Here is a 17,893-nt window from a genome sequence, read left to right as displayed (position 1 = left end):
AATGAGGCCTCCTTCAAACTCTTTTAGGTGCTGATAATGTTGTCTCCCACTAGTATGCGTCATATCCTTGTCCTTCACAGTGATCACTCAACATCTGCCGCTGTTCACGTTCTCATATATCCCTCTATGGCTGGTAACAACACTAAACACGAACAGTGCTAATGTACTCTGATGGCCGTTCCACATATGGCATAGAATTGCCTCTCTGATGATTCACATACCTGTCGATTATGTGTACATGTTCAAATGATTCAAATGGCTCTAAGCACTATGGGACTTAACATCTGAGGTCATCAGTCCCCTAAATTTAGAACTAGTTAAGCCTGACCAACCTAAGGACATCACACACATTCATGCCCGAGGCAGAATTCGAACCTGCGACCGCAGCAGCAGCGCGGTTCCGGACTGAAGCGCCTAGAACCGCTCGTCCTCAACGGTCATCTGTGTACGTGAACGAAGTTACAATGACATGTGACTGTGTCTTCCAGGTGCTTCACGTTTCTCTTGTCAAGAAACGTATTAAGGTAACAACCGGAATGGTTCCTTTGAAAATGGCACTGCGGACTTCATTCCTGATCCTTCCCCATCCCAAACTTGTGCATCATGTCTGTTGATCTCGATGTGGATGGAAGGTTAAACCCTAGCATTCGTTCCTACTTGCTATGGTGGGTGATGACGGACGTTACCGACGGTCACGGAAAACACTCTTCGAGTGATAGAGAATGCAGTTAACAGCCGATGACAATTCTACTGCCAATCGTCATCAGAAACAAGCCGGAACTGTCTGCATTTAGATACGGAGTAGATTGAAACATAGTGATTTTTATTTTAGAAGCGATATTTTAAGCAGTGAAGTATTGTTCTATTAATAAATCAATGCTAGAGTTTAGAATAGTAAGGACTTGTGAAAAACTATGAAACGACTTGCTCAGCAGTGGTATTGCTCTGCACACGACTAAGTATGATAAATCTGTCCATTCACCTATGCCGTCCCATTTTTGGATTCTAGTGATTTATTTATTATACATAAAATATATTCGAATTTGGCACGGATACAGTACAAATACTAATATAAATACAACAAACACAAATCCATTAAATTTTCATATGAGAGCTCAGTTGTGGTAGAAAGGTAGCCATAATACACTTTTAAATAAATCCAAATGAGACAGCCCCTCAGTAACACCCGGGCTGACCTCGAGAAAATCCTTCCATTTTACGGAGAATCTACGCAACAGGCAAACTTGACCTACATTGAAGAGCCAAAGAAACTGGTACACATGCCCAGTAGCGTGTAGGGCCCCGCGAGCATGCAGAAGTGCTGCAACACGACGACGTGGCGTAGTCTCGACTAATATCTGAAGTAGTGCTGGAGGGAATTGACACCGTGAAGCGTGCAGGGTTGTCTATAAATCCGTAAGAGCACGAGGAGGTGGAGATCTCTTCTGAACATCACGTTGCAAGGCGTCACAGATATGCTCAATAATGATCATATCTGGGGAGTGTGGTGGCTAGTGGAAGTGTTAAAACTCAGAAGAGTGTTCCTGGAGACGCTCCATAGCAATTCTTGACGTGTGGTGTGTCGCATTGTCCTGCAGGAATTGCCGAAGTCCCTCGGAATGCACAATGGACATGAACAGATGCAGGAACAGCTAAAAAGAATATCCCAGAAACAGAATGAATCGATGCTCACATTTTCGGATGTTATATGAATAGACGCAGAAAGAGGTGGCGGAAGAAATTATACTCCAGGAGGGGGAGCACAGAGCTTTAGACTCTTTTTTAGGTTGCTTCCACTCGATGTATCGAGGAGAGTGCAGATGGAGAATCCGAAGGATTAAGGTTATTACGCAGCTAAAGATAGTGGATGTAGCAGAACAAGTGTAGGACTAGCGATTTTTTTCCCTCGGAGATAAAATGACATAGGTGTGGATCTTTGGGTCACATTCGGAAGCAATGTAGTGGAACACACGCGTGGGATTGCAAGAATAAAAAACAAGTTCGTAGAAAGTCGTTAAACACCAACGGGAAACCCACAACTGCCGAGCGGCGTTACAACTGAAATTCAGTTATAGAAGACGTATGCAGAGGCGGAATGTTGCTTGGCTGACATGCTGAACGCTGAGGAACAAAGATTTTTAGTGGACACTGGGGCTTATGTATCAGTAGTGAGTCTTGACCTCCTGGGTGGGAAGAGATTTAATTCCGCGTATGATAAATTACGGGAAGTAGAGGATAATGTGGTATCATTGGGGTCTACGTTACACAGTTTTTTGTACTGTAGCAGAAATTTTCGAGGGCGGATGGAAGTGATGTTGTATGCCAGTGTGAGTTACTGCACGGTCCTGGGGATGGATTCCTTGAATGGGCAAAATGTAAAAATCTATCTTTTGTTGCTTAATGTCGAACTCGTTGGAAAATTATTCCGACTGGGAGTGTCCACATAAATGATGTATTGGCACGAGGATCTCCTAACACAAAGGTGGAACCAAGAAAAATGTATACACAATTATTAAGACTCAGTTTTAAAACTACTCTGAGTGAGCATATTTACCGACCTACCAAGTGATATTATATGTGTTGTACAGCCATTGGAACACAATGACGACTTGAGTACGTTACATTGTTTTATGTGTTGGGGTATGGCATGCATGTAAGAAGTGAATGGTGAATATATAGTTGCGGTTAGTACGGACAATTTTGGCGCCAATGAAGTGGTTTTACCGAAGGGGTTTTTGATAGCCAATTTGGACGTCATGGATGAGGTAGATACAAACTGGTCGAATTTGGACCTTTGCCATAAGCAAACTGTTAGTGCATCTGCATTACATGAAAAAGGACAGTATCTGAAAGGGAAAGATATAGTGTAGCTATGGGGATACCGTTCACAGACATGTTCGATCCCAGTGGACCATTACCATCAACACCCTTGACGTAAAGCAGCATCCCAATGGGGGATGACCCTCCAGTCTGTAAGAAGTCTGACAGAATACCTCATCACCTGCAGCCAATAATGGAGGAGTTCATCAATCAAACGTGAAAGGGTAGCATTACTGAACAGAGTGATAGTTCCTGGGGAGGACCCATTATCACCACTCACAGAAAATCACTGGACAGGACGAGGCAATAAAGGTTCTACTATGACTACCATTACTTAAATTGTAGAACTATGATGAACGCATATGCGATACCGAATATCATGTAAACATTGGACAATCTGGGTCAATGCAACTTTTCATCAAAGAATTTGAAAAGCAACTGCTGCCAGTTAGCAGAAGTGCCAGAGGACTCGCTAAAAACTGCATTTACTGTCCCATGGTGACATTATCAATATAGTGGATACCATTTGCACTTCAGAATGCACCGACCACATTCTAGAGATTATTGGATGGAGTATTTGAGGGGATTAAGCCCACGCCAATGGGCTAGATGATAGTACTGTTTTTTCTGAGGAACTGGAGGATGACATACAGCTTCTAGAAAAAGTGTTTATGAGATCGCAATCAGTGGCTTAACATTAAATATTGAAAAGTACCAGTCTGTATTGGCAGAAGTGAGCTATTTATTCCATGTAATTAGCCCTGACAGTGAGAAGACTGACCTGAGATTAATATGTGCAGTCCATGGTATCTCACCACTACAAACTGTGAAGCAATTGCAGTAATCTTTAGGGTTATGTAACTATTATGGGAAATTCGTCAAAGTGTGTGTAGGCACTGCTGGGCAATTAACACATTCGTTGAAGAAGAGTGTACAATTCCGGTGGACAGCTTACTGTCAGTCAACATTTGGGGTAATGACAAAGGCACTAACAACTAGTCCTATGTTAGTATTTCCGAATTATGAAAGGTTCATGTTGTCCCGTGACAGAAGCAACCAGGCAGCAGAACGTGTTCTGAGTCAGGTAGTAGACGATATGAGCACCTGGTAGCGTGTTCTTCCAGGTAGTTAAGTAAACTAGAGTGATATTACACAATTACGGAAAAGGAGATATTGAGTTTAACCTACAATCTTACTTACTTTCATTGTTACCTGTATGGCAGGAAATTCGAAGTTATAACAGCCCATGTCGCATTTAAGTGCCTGTTACAACTAGAAGGTCTGGTGAGCAGATTGAATTTGGTTTTGCAAGTTGTGAACAAGTCCATCAGAGAGTGTGTTCAGTGTAATTGGGTTGAGCAGGAAAATCAGAGTCGTAAAAACGCTTGCTCAAAGCCTTGCAGAGTGACAGAAATTGAAGACCACTGATGTGAATTACTTGCTGTTCAAAACACAACCGCTCTTGGTTATGCATGATAGGCTACTAGGTAGGACAATTTGGTATGGGCAATGCATCGAGATGTATGCAGAACGGAAAGAAAATGTACGAAAAGAAGCCCATGATCACGTGTTAGCAGAATATGGAGGTGATGCACAACAGACCATAGAATAGCTGAACGGTTTTGGTGGAGAACACGAAGACAGGATATTGACCCATTATGCGAAGAATTAAACGTCATATGCACAGCATATTTGAAAGAAGGTTGTATACATGGAAGAACCCTGGAGATACTACAAGGTTTCTGATAGAATATATAATGGTGAGACAGAGATTTAGGAACCAGATTTTAAATTGTAAGACATTTCCAGGGGCAAATGTGGACTCTGACCACAATCTATTGATTATGAACTGTAGATTGAAACTGAAGAAACTGCAAAAAGGTGAGAATTTGAGGAGATGGGACCTGGATAAACTGAAAGACCCAGAGGTTGTACAGAGTTTCAGGGAGAGCATAAGGGAACAATTGACAGGAATGGGGGAAAGAAATACAGTAGAAAAAGAATGTGTAGCTTTGAGAGATGAAGAAGTGAAAGCAGCAGAGGATCAAGTAGGTAAAAAGACGAGGGCTAGTAGAATTCCTTGGGTAACAGAAGAGATACTGAATTTAATTGATGAAAGGAGAAAATACAAAAATGCAGTAGGTGACGCAGGCAAAAAGGAATACAAACGTCTCAAAAATGAGATCGACAGGTAGTGCAAAATGGCTAAGCAAGGATGGCTAGAGGACAAATGTAAGGATGTAGAGGCTTATCTCACGAGGGGTAAGATAGATACTGCCTACAGGAAAATTAAAGAGACCTTTGGAGAAAAGAGAACCACTTGCATCAATATCAAGAGCTCAGATGGAAACCCAGTTCTAAGCGAAGAAGAGAAAGCAGAAAGGTGGAAGGAGTATATAGAGGATCTATATAGGGGCGATGTTCTTGTGGACAATATTATGGAAATGGAAGAGGATGTAGATGAAGATGAAATGGGAGATACGATACTGCGTGAAGAGTTTGACAGAGCACTGAAAGACCTGAGTCGAAACAAGGCCCCCGGAGTAGACAACATTCCATTGGAACTACTGGCGGCCTTGGGGAGCCAGTCCTGACAAAACTCTACCATCTGGTGAGCAAGATGTATGAAACAGGCGAAATACCCTCAGACTTCAAGAAGAATATAATAATGCCAATCCCAAAGAAAGCAGGTGTTGACTGATGTGAAAATTACCGAACTATCAGTTTAATAAGTCACAGCTGCAAAATACTAACACGAATTCTTTACAGATGAATGGAAAAACTGGTAGAAGCCGACCTCGGGAAAGGTCAGTTTGGATTCTATAAAAATGGTGATGCAATACTGACCCTACGACTTATCTTGTAAGATGTATTAAGGAAAGGCAAACCTACATTCCTAGCATTTGTAGACTTAGAGAAAGCTTTTGACAATGTTGACTGAAATACTCTCTTTCAAATTATGAAGGTGGCAGGGGTCAAATACAGGGAGCAAAATGGTATTTACAATTTTTACAGAAACTAGATGGCAGTTATAAGAGTCAAGGGGCATGAAAGTGAAGCAGTGGTTGGGAAGGGAGTGAGACAGGGTTGTAGCCTATCTCCGATGTTATTCAATTTGTAAAATGAACAAGTAGTAAAAGAAAAATTCGGAGTATTAATTAAACCCATGGAGAAGAAATAAAAACTTTGAGGTTTGCCGATGACATTGTAATTCTGTCAGAGACAACAAAGGACTGGGAAGAGCTGTTGAACGGAATGGACAGTGTCTTGAAAGGAGGGTATAAGATGAACATCAACAAAAGCAAAACGAGGATAATGGAATGTAGTCGAATTATGTCGGGTGATGCTGAGGGAGTTAGATTAGGATATGAGACAAAGTAGTAAAGGAGTTTTGCTATTTGGGGAGCAAAATAACTGATGATGGTCGAAGTAGAGAGGATATAAAATGTAGATTGGCAATGGCAAGGAAAGCGTTTCTGAAGAAGAGAAATTTGTTAACATCGAGTATAGATTTAAGTGTCAGGAAGTCGTTTCTGAAAGTATTTGTGTGGAGCGTAGCCATGTATGGCAGTGAAACGTGGACGATAAATAGTTTAGACAAGAAGAGAATAGAAGCTTTCGAAATGTGGTGCTACAGAAGAATGCTGAAGATTAGATGGGTAGATCACATAACTAATGAGGAGGTATTGAATAGAATTGGGGAGAAGAAGAGTTTGTGGCACAACTTGACCACAAGAAGGGATCGGTTGGTAGGACATGTTCTGAGGCATCAAGGGATCACCAGTTTAGTACTGTAGGGCAGCGTGGAGGGTAAAAATCGTAGAGAGAGACCAATAGATGAATACACTAAACAGATTCAGAAGAATGTAGGTTGCAGTAGGTTCTGGGAGATGAAGAAGCTGGCACAGGATAGAGTAGAGAGCTGCATCAAACCAGCCTCATGACCGAAGACCACAACAACAACAACACAATGCACAGCATGCTGAGTTGAGTTATTAACGAATACCACTTCAAAGATTACTGAGGCATAAGCCATTTGAAATGCTGGGAGCTGACATTTAGGGTCTATTCAACTGGACACTGGTGAGTATCTGCTTTGTGTTAACTATCCTAGAAGGCTTTTAGTGTTCTGTTGCGATGCTACCACCTATATCAACAAGCATTACAGTAGCACAAGCAATAGTGAAAAAAATTATTACTGAAGTTTGGGGTATCTGACGCATTATTACAAATCAGGACACTAAATCGATGTCAAAACTAATTAAGCAATTATATCATCTATTTGCAATCTGCAAGCTAAGTGCTAGTGCCTTCCACCTTCAGACAAATGGAAATCTCATGCCTTTTCAGAGTATTCTCGGTAAAATGTTATTATTTGAAAAGTCACCTAAAGACTGAGACGTATATCTATCTTATGTTGTAGCACCATGCAATTCAAAAGTGTACAATAGTATTGACCTCTCAGCATACAGTAGAAAGGGGAAAGCCCTTGAGTGGAAGAAGAACATGGGACAACGTAATGTTAAGTTACATGATGACAGAATTAATCCATGCAAGTCCCTCCACACTAAAATGCAACACGTAGAAACCTCCCTCGAGCTAGCATGAGCCGTATCGCTTCACAGAGATGACATCGCCTATGAAAGAAAAGTAGCAACTACTGATGCGAGCATCGATTGTGCAAATAAGACACATTAAACCTTTCGTGAGCATCCTGCACAGATTACCCCAAGTGTCAGTGTCGTTACCTACAAAGAAAACGGAAGGTAAGAAGAGAAGGAAGGAGACAGAAACAAGGTCACAGGAGGTACGCAAAGTGCGCTACACTTTCAGTCGCGCCAGTATGCATCGAGTTTAATGAGGTATATGGAACAGCTTTGCCGTAAAACATGTTGTGGCTGTATCATTGTCCTAGTTTAATAATTATAATTTGTTAGTATAAAGTGATTTATTTTACATCTCACGTTACGATTTCGCATAATGGGCTTGGTAGTCGGTATGGTGTGTAATTCTAATATGGATAGGGTCACAGGCTGCACTATGCAGTGATGAACCATATACAGTACATTAATCTTTGTGGGATATTGTTTCTGTATCAGAAACCCGAATTTGGAGCAATCCTCCTCACAATATCGGAGAAATTAAATTTCTTCCTTACTTCGGAAGACAGTTAGTGGCCCACCTTCTGTCACATTAGTCTTCTCTCACACACAGTAGTCTGCAGCTCACGCTCATCAGTCCCCCCTCCCCCACCATTATTCCCTCCCCCATGTTGAAAAAATTCTTTATTTAAATTTTGCTCTTTCCTAACAGCCTCTGTCAATGTTATTTCCACCTTTCCTCTTTCTCTACTCCTTCCACTTCTATAATATTAAACATGTATTCAAATACATGAGACTAGTTTGTCTCATTGTTAACGCTCTTTACTATTATTATTAGCACCAAATATTATTTTCATTTTTATTATTATTGTCAATTATTATTGTTTCTATTATTACACGGTCCAGTCATATTAATGTTCGATATCAGCGTGCATTAACCTCTCGCGGACGGCACGTGACAGCACTATCAGTATAGAGTATACAAAGCGTATTCGGGGGATGTGGAAAACAGAGCAGTCATTGTCGTAATGAGGAAACGGAGCGATTTATCTGACGTCCGAAAGGCATGATCATTGGCTATTGGCTTTCGAGCCAATGATGGAGGTGATTAAACAAGAAAAGCAGAACGAATGAACTCATCACCGCCAAATGGCGAGAATCGGCTGCTACAGCCAGTTGTCTTTTCTGGGGAGGAGGAGTTGCTATTGGAGAAGTACCGACCGGCAGACTGTCATAAATATCTCCCCAAAAGAGATCCTCATTCTCAAAAGTTCGCCGACGTTTTCTGTATAGGACTGTATCAATGAATGTACATGCTGCTGACCGTCACTGTCTCGATCAGCTGCTGATTTCACTGTGGAAACGGCTGCAGTGACAGATGAAATATCCAGTCACCTACTAAGGCTTTCCTCTCTAGTAGCAGCAGGTACCCACCTGAGCTGGAGATCATATGCAGACGGCTTGATGCCTTTACAACACTGGCTCACCTGTTGGGTGACTGCCTCCTGCTGGTGGCTACTTTCCTAGCGGGACGTAGACTCAAGATTGGGCTGGCATGACCCAGTCTCTCTATTGTTGTACACTGGTCCCTGAAGTCTTCCATCACCGCTGGTCACTGCACAGTGCGGGCACGTGCCTTTTACTTCGGCCTACCTTGGCGTAGCACTTGGCGACCACGAGTTGGGCAGGGTGCTAAGAGCTGCATCTGGTACACTTCAGGGGCAGCTTCACTGACAACAGTACCCGTGGACGTGATGTTTACCTTGCTCCTGAGCTGGCAGCTGCTGATCCCTGTGCTCTGGCAGCCGCCGACGTCATCGAGGGGCAACAATCTACCGTCTGCTGCAATCCCGTCTCTGTACTGAGTTGAATAAAGGACTGTTGTAGACAGGGCTACTTCATTAATTTCTCGTCAAGCGGTTAGAGCCACCATCAACTCTGCAACTTACGTTCAGGCGAGGAATCGTCACCAGCTGCTGACCTATGAGTGGCCAATTCCTGTGCCGCACTGGGGTTATGTCCCGACCTCAATATAACTGTTGTAGATCATCTTTACTCAGGTGAGGATACAATGGCTTAATGTCATCCTTCCTAGCTGAATCAATGCATGCATCCAGGCCAGAAGAGGCGCACTGCCCTACTGAGAAGTAGGCTTATGCTTCCAGTTCTTTTCAAATTTGACTCCATTTAGTAATCACCGAAATAACATCACGCAGCCCCTCACCCTGTGAAGTTACACTTCTTTCCCTCCCCCCCCTTTCAGCTGACCAACATTGTGTCAGATAGTGTATGCGCTTTATGAAGAATATGTTAGTATGCTAATGTATTATGAATAATTGTAAGTTAGAATTATGACGTGAGGCATAACCTATGGTAGTATAATTAAGTGGTATACACTCTGTTGTATATATTCATGAATTTGTAATAACTTTGTAACGTATACTATCTAGTATTATAACAATTACTTTGTTTCTGGGACCATGTCTCTCAAACCCGACAGATTTGAAAAAGTTTGCAGATTCTCTTACACGAAGTACTTATTTTCAGCGTCTGTCTGGGTAACATGGAACTTTAGAGGTAGTACACGTTGTAATAGCCTTGCATTGAACTGCGAGGCGATCACGTGGAAACGTTTATATACAGCACAGGCCAGGCAGTTCGAGCCCCTCTCCTCACAGCACTGCTCTCCATTACCGATTCGCCCAAGCTACTTCCCGAGGCAGTCTGGAGTTACTGCGGAACGAAACTTCATGTCTGGAAAGGGAGGGGGGGGGGGGGGGTTCGATGGTCATACAGTTTTAAATATCACTTCGAAAAAAATCAAACTGTGGTCTTGGTTTCGTCCTTCTTTGCATATTCACCATTCGAAGCTACGCATTTTCAAAATATGGATGTTTTGGTGGAGATCTTGGTTACAGAAGCCTGCATTTGGCCGTTCAGGAAACATTCCACCTCGGAAACAACCTCGTCGTCACTCTGGGAATGCCTGACATGCAATGATTTCTTCATCATAGCCAAGAGGAAGAAGTCACCGAGTGCCATGTAAAGAGAATACGGGGGGTGAAACAAAATCTAATACCCCGAAGAAGCATAATATATGTGTCCTGTGAGGAATGAGTTGGGGCGTTTTCATGCAGCAAAATCACCCTTTTTCCCGCGGACCATACGCGACTGGAACAGAAAAGGGAGGTAATGACAGTGGAACGTAAAGTGCCGCCCTCCACCACACACCGTTGGGTGGCTTGCGGAGTATAAATGTAGAAGTAGATGTAGATGCTTGGGTCTTCGCCCTTTTCACCGGTGCTGAATCCTCATGTTTCCATTCCTTGCACTGCCCCTTTATCTCGCTGTCACAGCGATACACCCAGCACAGGCAGCTGAAGAACTTATCTACTGTCTCAGTTCGTCGTCTTAGTTAAAGATAAGACAGGATGGACCCTTGGATCACAGTTATATAGAAAACCCATTCACACTACCCTCTTCTTCTGCTCCTCCGTTACAAAGAAATTCGGTGCTAAGGAATCTAGTCCATAGAGCTCTATTACTTTCAGATAAGGATAGCCTCGCAGAAGCACTACAACGTCTCCGAAGAAATGGATACTCATAATGGCTCTTAATAATACCAGACAGTCGTGATCGAGACAGAGGCTGAAACTGAAGGTAGCACAGCAAAAGCAGAAATACTGAACTCCGTTTTCAAATGTTTTTTTGTAGACGAAGGACTCCAATTAATTCTCATGCCACTGCGAAGGTGATAAATGCAAATATTAGCGTCACTGCTGTTGACAAAACGCTGGAAGTGCTAAAACTCAACAAAGCTTCAGGACCCAGTGAAATCCCTGTGAGATTCTATACAGAATTTGTGGTTGAGTTAACTCCTCGTTTAAACATAATGTACCGTAGATCCAGTAATCGACTGATAGTTCGAGTCTACAGGCCAGCATCAGACCATGAAGACGAGGAAGTGAAGAAAATGTACGATGAAATAGGCGACATCATCCATTTTGAAGGCAGAGGGAGAGTAACACCGTAACCATGGGCGACTGGAATAGTGTGGTTCGACAAGGTAATGAATCAAATATTGTGGGACAATATGGATTAGGATGAAGAAACTACAGAGGAAGGATGCTAGTGGAATTCTGCCAGCGGAACAAATTGTTGGTGATGAATACTTGGTTCAAGAAAAGGAGGAGTAAACAGTACACATGGAAGAGATCGGAGACATTAACATATATCACATAGACTATGTCGTACTCTAACAGAGATTTAGGGGCAGCTTGAAAGATGCCAATTCTATGCCAGCTGTCGATGTCGACTCGGATCGCAGTCTTTCTGTTGCAGACATCAGTACAAGGTTGAAGAAGATCCAACAAGGCGGGAGAAGAAAGCAGAGATGGGGCGTGGAAAAGCTAAGACAGGACAATGAGGCAGTAAGAGAATCTTTGGAGCAACAATTTAGTGAAGTGGGAGGTGATATTGTGCAGAAGTGCAGTGACAAAATGTTAAACTGGTTTTGTGAAATATCTTAAAAACTGAAGATTCGGGTAGCAAAGAGAGCGAGGAAGCCCTGGGTCGCCAATGAGATGCTGGAATACATGGAGCAAAGGAGGAAGAGTAAAAATGTTAATGAAGAAGAATACAAAAGACTTAACAATGCACTCAGGATAGCAACAGACAAAGCGAAGGAAAAGCACATAGAAGAAATGTGCGAAGAAATAGAGGAACTGCAAAGAAGAGGAAGGCACAACCTTATGTACCAAAAACGAAGGAGCTGGGAGGGAGCGAGAACAAACGAGTAAGGACCTTTGGAAGAGAAGACTCTAAGAGGAAAAATGGTTACCGAGCAAGCGGAAGTGCTGAAAATATGTGAAGAATTCGTAAAGAAACTCTACGATAAGGAACTTCGCCCGCAAGACATCGAAACAAAGACAGAGGAGGCTATTAACGAAATCGAAAATGGGCCCAGCGTACTGACAACTGAAGTAGAGAAGGCGTTTAAGGATGTGAAGAGGAGGAAAGCTACAGGAGACTATGACGTATCGATGGACTTGCTGAAAGTAGTCAGATACGGAGATTTGAAAGCGCTGATGCTACTCTTCAACAAAATCTGCGAAACTGGAGAACGGCATAAAGACTTTTTGGATGACACATGATTCCTCTTGATGAAGATCATCGCAAAAATATTTAATAGACGGTTGGAACACAAAACTGAAGAAGTAATTGGAGAGGACCAGTTTGGATTTAGAAAAGGAAAAGGAACCAGAGACGCCATCGGCATGGTAAGGATTTTGTTGGAGAGTGTTTTGAGTGTTAACGAAGAAGTTTGTACTTCTTTTATAGACTGGCAGTTCGACAAAATTCCTGAACATCCTCAAGGAGATAGGAATCAACTGAAGAGGACGGAGACTGATTCTCAACTTGAGCCTGGGACAAAAAAGATGCGACTGAGCTACAGAGAAACAAACAGCATGGATATGGGAAGAGTAGTCAGACAAGGATGCCTATCGCCGCGTCTCTTCAACCTGTATGGAGAATGACTTGCGACAGAAGCTCTGAAAGGATGCGGAAACTCCAGGATAGGAGGAAGACTCATCAATTCCATCAAGTACGCAGATGGCCTGGTAGTGCTTGCCAAAAATCGAATACAACTATAACACGTTATGAATTGGTTGGTGTGAACTGGAAAGATTTACTATTGAAATTTGAGAGAACGCTTTCCAGGATGAGTCGGATAACATATTACTTTCCCCACATACGTCTCGCATAATGACTACAAGGAGAAAATTCGAGAAATTAGAGCCAACACAGAAGTTTACCGACAATCATTCTTCCCATGCGTTATTCGCGAGTGGAACAGGGTTCGAGGGCTCAGTTAGTGGTACAAAGTAACCTCCACCATACTACATTGGGTGGCTTGCTGAGTATGATATAGATGTAGATGAAAGATGACATCGAAATCAACATCGAGGAATGGAAAGTGATGCGGATATCGAAACGGGAGAAACCTTTGAGGATAACTGTACACAATCCGGAACTGGAGAATGTGATGCAGTTTTAGTACTTGGTAAGATTGCTGGTAAAAGATGCCCGCTGCAAAAATGAAATTCATGAAAGAATTGCCATGGTCAGAGGCGCATTCAACAAGAAGAGGAACCTGATGGTCAGCAAGTTGAATTTGGAGTTAAGAAGGAAACTGGTGAAGTGTTACATTTGGACCATTGCTCAGTACGGAGCGGAGACGTGGTCCGTGAGGAAAATGGAGAAAAAAAATTCCTGGACCGTTTCGAAATCTGGCGCTGGAGAAGAATAGAGAAGATCATTTGGACATACAGGGTGACAAAGAGAAAGGCCAACTGGATCGGACACACAGTCACGAGGGGCTCATATACAACGTCATCGAAGGGAAAGCACAGGAACCACAAGACGAGGAAGAAGAAGAATTCAGCATCTGGATGGCAGGCAAGATGGAAGGAGATACAGAAGACTGAAGGAAGAATCTGAAGACAGGGAACACTGAAATTATGTATTCTCCCTACAAATACACGGACCTGCCTCTAGGCAGAATACTGTATAATAGTAATGAGTACCGTAGATCCCAAAAACTGTGCCCAGTAGTTGAAAGAAAGCGCAGGTCACATCTGTCTACAGAAAGGGCAGCAGAAGTAATCCAAAAAACTATCATCTAATATTCTTGGCATGCATTTGTTGTAGAATCGAAGAACATATTACGTGCTCAAACATAATGACGTATCTCGAACAGAATGATCTCCTTCACACCTGTACCAAACAGCATGGTCCCGAAAACATCGATCGTGTGAAACCCACTCTCAGTCTTCTCACATGACATCCGGAAAGCCATAAATCAAGGCACTCAGGTAGGTGCAGTATTTCTCTATTTCCGAAAATACCGTACTTAACGCTTGTTATCAAATGTAGGATCGCATGGGCCATCGAGTGAAACCAGTAACTAGGCTAAGGATTTCTTAGTAGGGAGGACACAGCTTATCATATTGGATGGTGAGTTATCGACAGATGTAGACGCAACTTCCTTAGTCCCCCAGAAATTGTGTTGGGATCATTGCTGTTCATGTTGTACATTAACGACCATCCTGACGTTATAAATAGCAACCTGACACTGTTCACAGATTATGCAGTTATCTAGAATGAAGTACTGTCTGAAAAAGCTGCACAAATATTCATTCAGATCTTGGTAAATTTCAAAGTGGGACAAAGACTGGCAGTTCACTTTAAACGTTCAAAAATGTAAGGCTGTACAATTAACGACACGAAAAAACGTAGTGTGCTATGACTTCAACTTCAGTCAGTCACAGTTTGATCGGTCAGAGCATACAAATACCTGGATGTAAAAGTTTGTAGGGACATGGAATAGAATGATTACATATTCTCAGTTGCACTGCTTGCAGATTGTGATTCCTTTGTAGAATACCAGGAAATGCAATCTGTACATATAAAAATCAATATCCTGACTGACTGACTCATCATTGCCCAGCCCAACCGGTCGATCTAAAGGCGTCGTTTAAGAAGAGATTTCTCGAGATTCCACCGGTAAGGGAATGCAGTAGGGAATGAAACGTGTTTCGAAATATTGTTGCTATAAAGGCAATTTTGAAGCTACTCCTCCAAAAATGGTTGCTCTGTTAGAAATAAAGAAATACATTTTTTACCATTTTTGGAAATTTAGTCCTATGTCGGAAAATCAGCGAGTGAATCTTTTTAAAAAAGTCATTATCAATGAACGACTAAAGCATTATTAAAAGTACATCTATGAAAATTGGTAACTAACGCCTCGATAAGAAACAATAAAATACGTGTTTCAATGTCTTTATTGTTTCTGGAAATTCAGCCTCCCAAGGGAATGAAATAGGGGATGAAAAGTTGTATGAAATTATTCATTATGAAAGCATTTTCAAAGCTAAATTTATGAAAACTGCTATTTGGCTTCCCTGTTAGAAATAAAGAAAAAAAGTTTCACTGTTTTTTTTTTACATTCAACTCCTAAGGGAGATGAAATAGGGTATACATTTTTTTAGGAAAATATTCCGTTATATTAAAAAAAATTAGAGCTAAATCTATGAAAATTGGTATTTCGCTTCTCGGTCAGATATAACGAAATGTGTATTAAGTGATGAAATAGTCTATGGAAATTACAGTGAAATCAATACCATTATCTGCTAATGGGCGTTGATATACATCAACGGGGACAGTTGAAAATGTGTGCTCCGACCGGGACTCGAACCCGGGTCTCCTGCTTACACAGCAGACGCTCTATCCATCTGAGCCACCGAGGGCACAGAGGACAGGTCGACTGCAGGGACCCCATGAGACCCACATTCTCAACTTATAGTCCACACACTACATTCGTAGTGCCCCTGCCATTATACTCAGTACTCGCGGCAGACAATCCACAGAGTCCCGTAAGAGTTCAGGCAAATCGTGTGTATCCGCACTGAAGAAGATCATCAGCCGGTTAGCTTTAAACAATACGAAGACGGCATCTGTTCTTTCGGACATGTCCGAAAGAACAGATGCCATCTTCATATTCTATGGAAATATCACCACAAGAACACAAAAGGCATGATTAACAAACATCTTGAACTCCAGCTACCCAGAATCGCATTTTGGCCATAACTACATTCGGAAAAGGCTATGCTTCTATGGCTTCAATTAGCGTGAAAGGTTTAGAAGGTGTTGCAATTTGAGAACACCAGAAAAATTCGATTAAAGACAGCTAAAAAAATATTTTAATAGCATACAGTCTACGCGATTGAGCCGGCCGGAGTAGCCGAGAGGTTCTAGGCGCTACAGTCTGGAACCGAGCGACCGCTACGGTCGCAGGTTCGACCCTGCCTCGGGCATGGATGTGTGTGATGTCCTTGGGTTAGTTAAGTTTAAGTACTTCTAAGTTCTATGGGACTGATGACCTCCGAAGTTAAGTCCCATAGTGCTCAGAGCCATTTGAACCAGCCGGTACGGAGGTAACAGTTTAAACAAGACTTGGGGTCCGGCACTCAGTTTATTAAGATCTCGCAGACCATCACATCCATCAGAGATGCGAAACGCTGAGAAAATGTGCGTTTCGCAGAATATTCGTACAGACTCCGAAGAACGAGAGTCATAAAGCGCGTGATGGGCTTCGGGAGTCGAGCTCGGCTATAACAGTAGTGCGTGCCTCATAATAGTTCACAGTGCGATTAGAGTCCGGGTACTGAGTACAGATACAATTCGCAGCACCTGAAGAAGACACCTGGGTTGGTCGTCGTGATATTGTGCATAAAAGGGAGGCAACAACTTGGCTGAATACCTGTAACCACACCATCAATCAACCACGCCGAGAAAACATTAGAGATCACTGGTTTGATATTGACTTTCGACACAGACTCACAATTTTTGTGAGTAAGAATTCTGCACTCCTCACATCTCCCAACGGAATTTCCTTATGGCGAAAATTTATTCTTCGGTTCTATAGCTCGGAGCCGAGTGTCCTTGCTTCACGGCTTTTCCTTAATTTCACTCACGAAGGCGCGTCAGTACAAACACCTACGAATACAGACTTTTTGTCGTACGTTTGCTCGATCGTGCGCCACTGCCGTGGAAAGTCCCCTACGAATTGCCTGAGTCAGAAAACCGTTTCGCATCGGGTGACGTGGAACGACGAGTCCCTAAATTGAGGAATTCTCGGTGGGAGTAACGACAGCGACGCGAGGGAGCCGGGACAAAGCGTACGTGCCGAATCGTTTGGTTCTGCGACCCCGCGGCCGTGGGGTGGCCGCAGCGGAAACCCAGGGGCTGTTCTCACGCGAGCCGCCGCGTTATTCGCTGCATTCCGGACATTCCGGCCGAGTGGCCTCAACAGATCTATTGCAGATGCCGTGTTCGATGCTCCGTTAGGTGTGTCACTCTTTGGTGATATCGACTCTCTAAGACTTATATTTTGACCCACCACCCTGTTTTCGAAAAAAAGAAAAAACTTTCGGAGTCTTACTGGTCAGTAAAGATGTCGTACTGGTCGAAGCATCATCGTGCGTTCGCGGTGGAGTGCTATTTCCTCTACGGTGAATATGTCGTAAGCGCGCAATGTGGCTTTCGCAAGCATTTCAATATTCAGCTGCGATAGCCAATTCTTGCTCGTGGAGTAATATTGAACTGGGTAAGAAAATTGTGTGCAGCTGCCAGTGCATCGAATCGAAAGTCAAGTGTCCCACGGGAAACCTTCCGAAATCGCGAGAACATCGAACGTGTGTGCGCAACAGTTCACAGGCAAGAACTCGTCTTTCGTTACGAAAACTTGGATCCAACAAGGCGGCGCGACATTCCACACATTCAGCACGATCTTGCAAGTTCTCCATGAAGTATTCAGTAATCGCGTAAGTATCAAACGCGTTTGTGTCGAATGGCCGCCTTATTCGCCTGATGGAACCATGGTAGACTTCATTGACCCATAGGGTTATTTG

At 42.8% G+C, this 17,893-nt stretch overlaps 1 non-coding gene across 1 annotated transcript; it reads right to left on the bottom strand.

Moving 5' to 3' along the window:
* Window positions 1–15,657: 15,657 nt before the first annotated feature.
* Window positions 15,658–15,731, bottom strand: Trnat-ugu. The gene has a single exon. It is a non-coding gene; the product is annotated as a tRNA-Thr (tRNA).
* Between the last annotated feature and the right edge of the window lie 2,162 nt (window positions 15,732–17,893).

Source organism: Schistocerca americana, chromosome 5 (assembly GCF_021461395.2).
Source record: "Schistocerca americana isolate TAMUIC-IGC-003095 chromosome 5, iqSchAmer2.1, whole genome shotgun sequence".
NCBI classification, from domain to species: Eukaryota; Metazoa; Arthropoda; class Insecta; order Orthoptera; family Acrididae; genus Schistocerca; species Schistocerca americana.
The sequence above is the reverse complement of the archived record's forward strand: the minus strand, read 5'-3'. Positions and strand labels throughout refer to the sequence as shown.